Source organism: Agelaius phoeniceus, chromosome 32 (assembly GCF_051311805.1).
Source record: "Agelaius phoeniceus isolate bAgePho1 chromosome 32, bAgePho1.hap1, whole genome shotgun sequence".
Lineage (NCBI taxonomy): Eukaryota > Metazoa > Chordata > Aves > Passeriformes > Icteridae > Agelaius > Agelaius phoeniceus.
The window spans coordinates 2,409,015-2,415,014 of NC_135296.1; positions in this window are offsets into that span (position 1 = coordinate 2,409,015).

Below are 6,000 nucleotides of genomic sequence, written 5' to 3' on the forward strand. Positions count from 1 at the left end.
CCAACTATGGGTAGCAGACACATAGGCATGGTAGATGGGAGTCAAAGCCATACTGGACCTCTGGGATGCCCTTTTGCCCATTCCAAATGATTGTGTCTAAGGAAAACCTGAGATTTTTTTTCTCCTGTTGCCACTGTCCTTGCCCATATCAAGAGATGCTGGTATGACTCATTCAAAAGTGAGAGAAAATTTTGAATCAATTGTTTAAAAATATTACTTATAGAAAAAGAAAAGGAGAGTTTGTTATAGATGAGTAATCCTATGGCTGAGTCTCACAATTAAGCGGTGAATATTAAATATATGTCCAGAGAAGTTTTGTAGATGTATAGTTATCCTTCCCCTCCCCCTTGCATTGTTATCACAGGATGGCCTCAGTAGTTGGGGCATTTGGGAGGGTTGGCTTGTTACTATGGCAGCACCTGACCTCCAATCAAGGTGTGAGACAGTGATCTCCACCACTGGACAGTGAAGAAGGGGTTGATTGACAAGACTTTGGGAGGGGCTAGAGGTATAAAAGACAGAACATCCATTTTGTGGATGCGCACACAGTGACTGAATTCTTTGCTTCTGGTGCTGCATTCTTTTTTTTATTCAGTCTTTGGTTGTATTTTGATAAGATCTTAATAAAACATTTAAATTCTTGAAAGTGAAAATTGTTTCTCATATGCGGTTGGAGAATGTGGGGCAAGGTTGTCCACAATGGATCACCTCTCAAGGTATAACTTCTCTGACCTGGCCAGACCTCCTTAGGAGTGGCCCTACATCAATATCAAGCACAGAATGCTGCAATTACCTCTTCTCTAGAGAACAGTAATAAAATACTCTCTTTAAAATAGGATTACATATTTCTTAGAAGCTTATTGAAATATTTCTCCATAACTGTTAAAGGAAAAGTTCCTGCTGAACTGAACTAGACCAGAGGGAAATCAAGGCAGAGCCATGGTTTGTCAGGACTTGCTTGATCCTAATGAGCCCTGTGGTGCATTTGGAGCTGAGCTCTTGAACCTCAGGGCCGGAGAGGAGATTGCACAAACCTTTCCAGGAATCGAAGTCAGAAGAAAACCCCAAGGTGTCTCAAAGCATGAATGGGTCCAACTGAGCTCCATCCCCAACACAGGCTCCTCATGGACTCCATGGAGGAGAGAATTGGAGGCCAGGATGGCACAAAATCCTCTCAGAGATTCAGAGTGGAAAGAAAAATCCAAAGTACCTTAAAAAACCTTGAGTATCTCAAGCACAATAATGACTCCTATTGAGTGTCAATGCAAAGCTCTCAAGGGACTTGTTAAAGCAGATAATTGAAGGCCGTGATTGCACAAACCTCTCAGAGATTCCAAGGCAAAAGCCAAACCCAAAGTCCTTTGAAAAACCTGCAGTCCCTGCAGGGAGCATGAAGGAGCCCCCAGGGCCATGGCTGAGCAAGGCTCCCAAGGGACTCCTTCCCGCAGATCCTTGAGGCCACTGGGATGTGGGCTAGGGGGGGATGCTGAGGGCAGCACAAGGGGCTGACAGTGCCCAGCCTGGCTGGGGCTGTGCCAGGAGGCCCCAGGGCCTCAGGACAAGGGGTCTCCTCACAGCCCTTGGTGGCACAGACCCTGCTGTGCCCCAGGGCACCAAGACTTGGCTTCTCTTGGTCCCCACCTGTCATCACTGCCTGCAGTTCTCTGCTCTGCCTGGGGCCTGGGGACACTTTCTCAGTCGTGTCCCTCAGTGGGACCCATTAAAAGTCCAAGAACCTTTGGAGTTGGATTCAGCCTTGGAGTTCTGGAGAGGCTTCTTCAGCTCCCTCTCAGGGACTGATGTTCAGGGCTTGAGCACAAAGGCCCAGAGGCTCATTAAAGTCCTTGTGCTGTGTCTGTGCTGCTGAGCTGGGCTGGGCTCCTGGCACAGAGGCAGCTCCTGGTCACCAAGAAGAGCTTCAAAAGCACATTTCTCTTGATGAGCAGCTCTTCTGCCAGCCCAGCAGGGCTGGGACACTGCCTGCAGCCAGCCCGGGCACAGCACAGAGGCACAGAGAGCTTCAATCAGTCAGGGCTGGGAAGGTGCTGAGAAGTGCCTGGGGCACAATCACTGCCAGCCCTTGGCACAGGAACCTCTGGCTGCAGGACAATGCAGCTGCAGCTCCTGGAGCCATCTCCTCAAGCTGGAACATCCCAATGCCTAAAGACCCTGTGAGTCCAACTCTGAGTATTTCTGGTGCAGGGGAGGTGAAATGCTCATGAAGCTCTGACACGCTGAGGGGTTCTGATTGGTCATAGAATATTTCCAAGACAAGGAATTTGTAAAAATTGAGGAAATTTCCAAAGACTTTTCACTGAGTTTCCTACTATTGGCAAATGGCAGGGAAGGGAAGATAAATATTAAATGTTGACTATGAATTCTTTCTTATGAATTTTGACGTGTGCCTTAGAAATCCAAACTGTTTCTTTTTAGTGATCAGTAGGAGATCCCTAATGTGCTTTCAGCCACTCTACCCATGGCCAGCAGCAGCATCCCCTTTGCTGGAGCCATCAGGCTCAGTCTGAGCTGTCCTTTCTCCAAGCTGCAAACAGAACCTGCCCCCAGGCAGTGCCCTGCAAACAGGCAGGGTTCTGTAGGGCCAAGGAGAGGGCACAGAGATTTGGGCTCTGTGAGTGCTGGCAGGGAGAGATCAGGCACAGGGAAACACCTGCAGGAGGAAAATCTGCAGGAAGCAGAGAGAAGATCAGGCAATGAGAGAAAACAAAGCCCAGCAATGCTGTGGCAGGGAGAGTTTAGAGATGCCCACAGGATCCCCTCCAGTGCAGCCCCTCCCTCTGAACAAGCCCCCTCCCTCCTGTGCCCCAGCCAAGCCTCTGCCCTCAGGGCCGGGGCTCCAAGGCGTGCAGCCCCTCCTGTGCAGGCAGAGCTGCAGCAGAGCCGTGGGGCAGCTCTGCAGCCCCGGGCCCAGTTCCCTCTGCAGAGCACAGGGCTGGGAGCAGCTGCCCGGCCCTGGGGGCTCTGGCAGGGGGCACAGCTGGCTCAGGGTGACGCTGTCCCCAGTGCCTGGCTCTGGGCAATGCTGTCAGTGCAGCCAGGGAAGGAGCTGCATCTCCCTTCATCCAGTGCCATCAGAAGGACACTTGGAAGTCTCCCTGAGATTTCAGTCCAAGCTGGGAGCTTCAATCCAGGGTGCAAACCTGTCCTAGAGCATCTCTGAGTTATAAGACTGATGGGGAAAGGCAGAGGTGTTGTGACACTGAAAATGCTTCTGGGTTGGTGAAATGAGCAACGTGAGTCCTTGGCTACAAATGTGGAGCTGGGCTCTGGTGGAAACATCTGCTCTCAGCAGTACCTGTGGGTTTGTAAGACAAACTTGGGAGTGTGAACCTCCATTTGAGAAAAGTGAATGCCCACAAAAACTCCAAACAGAATGAAGGGACAAACCATCTCCCCTCGCTCTCTACTCATCATCTTGACACAGAGAATTCACTCTGTTCTCCCAGAGGGCAAAAATAATGCTTAGGGTTTCTGATATCCAAGAATACCAGGAGACGCATGGGGGGAGATTAAAAAGAAAACCATGCCCATGTATGTTAAAGCGGATGGTATATGAGAAATGGCTTTGATTTTGGTTACCAGTATCTCTTCCAACTCTTCACTGTCCTTTTCTCCATGAACAGGTGCCCATGTGCAGCCCCAGCAAATGTCCAACAGCGGCTGCATCAGGCACTTCCTCCTGCTGGCATTGGCAGACATGCGGCAGCTGCAGCTCCTGCACTTCTGCCTCTTGCTGGGCATCTCCCTGGCTGCCCTCCTGGGCAACGGCCTCATCATCAGCGCCATAGCCTGCGGCCACCACCTGCACACGCCCATGTTCTTCTTCCTGCTCAACCTGGCCCTCGCTGACCTGGGCTGCATCTGCACCACTGTCCCCAAAGCCATGCACAATTCCCTCTGGGGCACCAGCAACATCTCCTACATTGGATGTGCTGCTCAGCTCTTTTTCTTTCTCTTCTTCATTTCAGCAGAGTTTTCCTTGCTGACCATCATGTGCTACGACCACTACGTGTCCATCTGCAAACCCCTGCACTACGGGACTCTCCTGGGCAGCAGAGCTTGTGCCCACATGGCAGCAGCTGCCTGGGCCAGTGCCTTTCTCTATTCCCTGCTGCACACGGCCAATACATTTTCCCTGCCCCTGTGCCATGGCAATGCCCTGGGCCAGTTCTTCTGTGAAATCCCACGGATCCTCAAGCTCTCCTGCTCCAAATCCTATCTCAGGGAACTTGGGTTTCTTGGTGTTAGTGGCTGTTTAGGTCTCAGTTGTTTTGTGTTCATTGTTTTCTCCTATGTACAGATCTTCAGGGCTGTGCTGAGGATCCCCTCTGAGCAGGGATGGCACAAAGCCTTTTCCACCTGCCTCCCTCACCTGGCTGTGCTCTCCCTGTTCATCAGCACTGCATTGTTTGCCTACCTGAAGCCCCCCTCCATGTTCTCGCCATCCCTGGATCTGGGCCTGTCAGTTCTGTACTCAGTGGTGCCTCCAGCCCTGAACCCCCTCATCTACAGCCTGAGGAACCAGGAGCTCAAGGCTGCAGTGTGGAGACTGATGATTGGATGCTTTCAGAAACATTAAACTGCTGGCCAGTTTCTGCAAATCACTTGTATTAAAACTAATCCTTGGTACTTCTTGTTGGTTGGTTATTGGTGTTTTTTCCTTTGTTTCAATTTTTAAACTATTTTCCACAAAGAAATGTCATTCTAGGTGCCATTTCTCATTTTGTTTCTCTCCACGTTCCCTGTGGCCACAGACTGTGTCAATGAGTGGCTGTGCTCTTTGTGGCTTTAAAGGAATGAAAGGATCTCCCAGCAAAGTTTTCTGCAGAGATGCCCTTTTGTTGCCTTCTCTGGAGCTGCAGCAGCAATGTCTGTGGGCAGAGCTGGGGGCAGATCAGTGCTGACCCAGCAGCTGTGCCCAGCAGCAGCAGCAGCACTTGGTGTTGCCAGTGCTGCTGCTGTGGCCCTGCCCTGCTGCCCTGGTGGCCCTGGTGTTGCTGCAGGGCCTGAGTGCTCTCGGGGCCGGGCACAGCCCTGGGGGTGGCAGTGCAGGGGCTGCAGCAGGGACAGGCCATGGGCACTGCTGGGGCAGCACTGACGCCTCAGGCCAGGCCCTGGGGGCTCCAGGCTCCTTGCCCAGGCTCTCTCAAGAACACGGCCAGGCCAATGCTCAGCACAGAAAACCCCCGTGAGCAGCCCCAGGCTGGCTGTGGGCAGGCTGGGGGCAAACAGCATGGCTGGGGCTCTGCAAGGGCCCTGGGGGAGATGGGAAGGAGCAGCAGAGCAGGGGCTGATCCATCCCCAGTGCACTGCACAGCCCAGGGCAGCGTCCCAGAGCGTCCTCATGCAGCTGCCAACAACATCCCCCCTCTGCAGCCCTGGCCTCTCCCCCAGCACACACAGGTGGCCCATCCTTGCAGGCACAGACACGGCAGCACTGGCTCAGCAGCCCCTGTTTGCATTGCACACAGCAGGCGCGAGCACCCCCATGCTGTTGCTGTGGGGACATGAACCTGAGGGAGCACAAATGCCATCAGCCCCTGGGGTCAGTAAGGGCTGGGGGACACCAGGGAAACCACTCAGCTTTGTCCTGGCCTCTGCAGTCAGCCAGAAAGTTTGTTCCCATCAGCTGGGAGTTTCCTGTGCCACTGCAGACACTGCTGCTCAGAGCCAGGGCTGCCTGGCCGCCACCCCCAAATTGCCTTGAGCATTTCCTTTGCTTCACCTTTGCTTTCTTTAATCTTTCTGCTGCAAATTTCTTCCTCTTGCCCAGCCCTGTTCCCTCCCCTGCAAACAGCCCATCCCTGGTTGCCCTTTCCTCTCTGGCCCCACTCCCCATTGCAGTTCCTGACTTGGCACCATGGGAACGTCCCTTGGGAAGCAGGATCATCCTACAAGTGCTGCAGGAATGTCCTGCAGGCTCCTGCAGTGCCTGGTGCTGCTCCCTTGCCAGAGGCACCCCAGGCCAGGGGGACACACCTG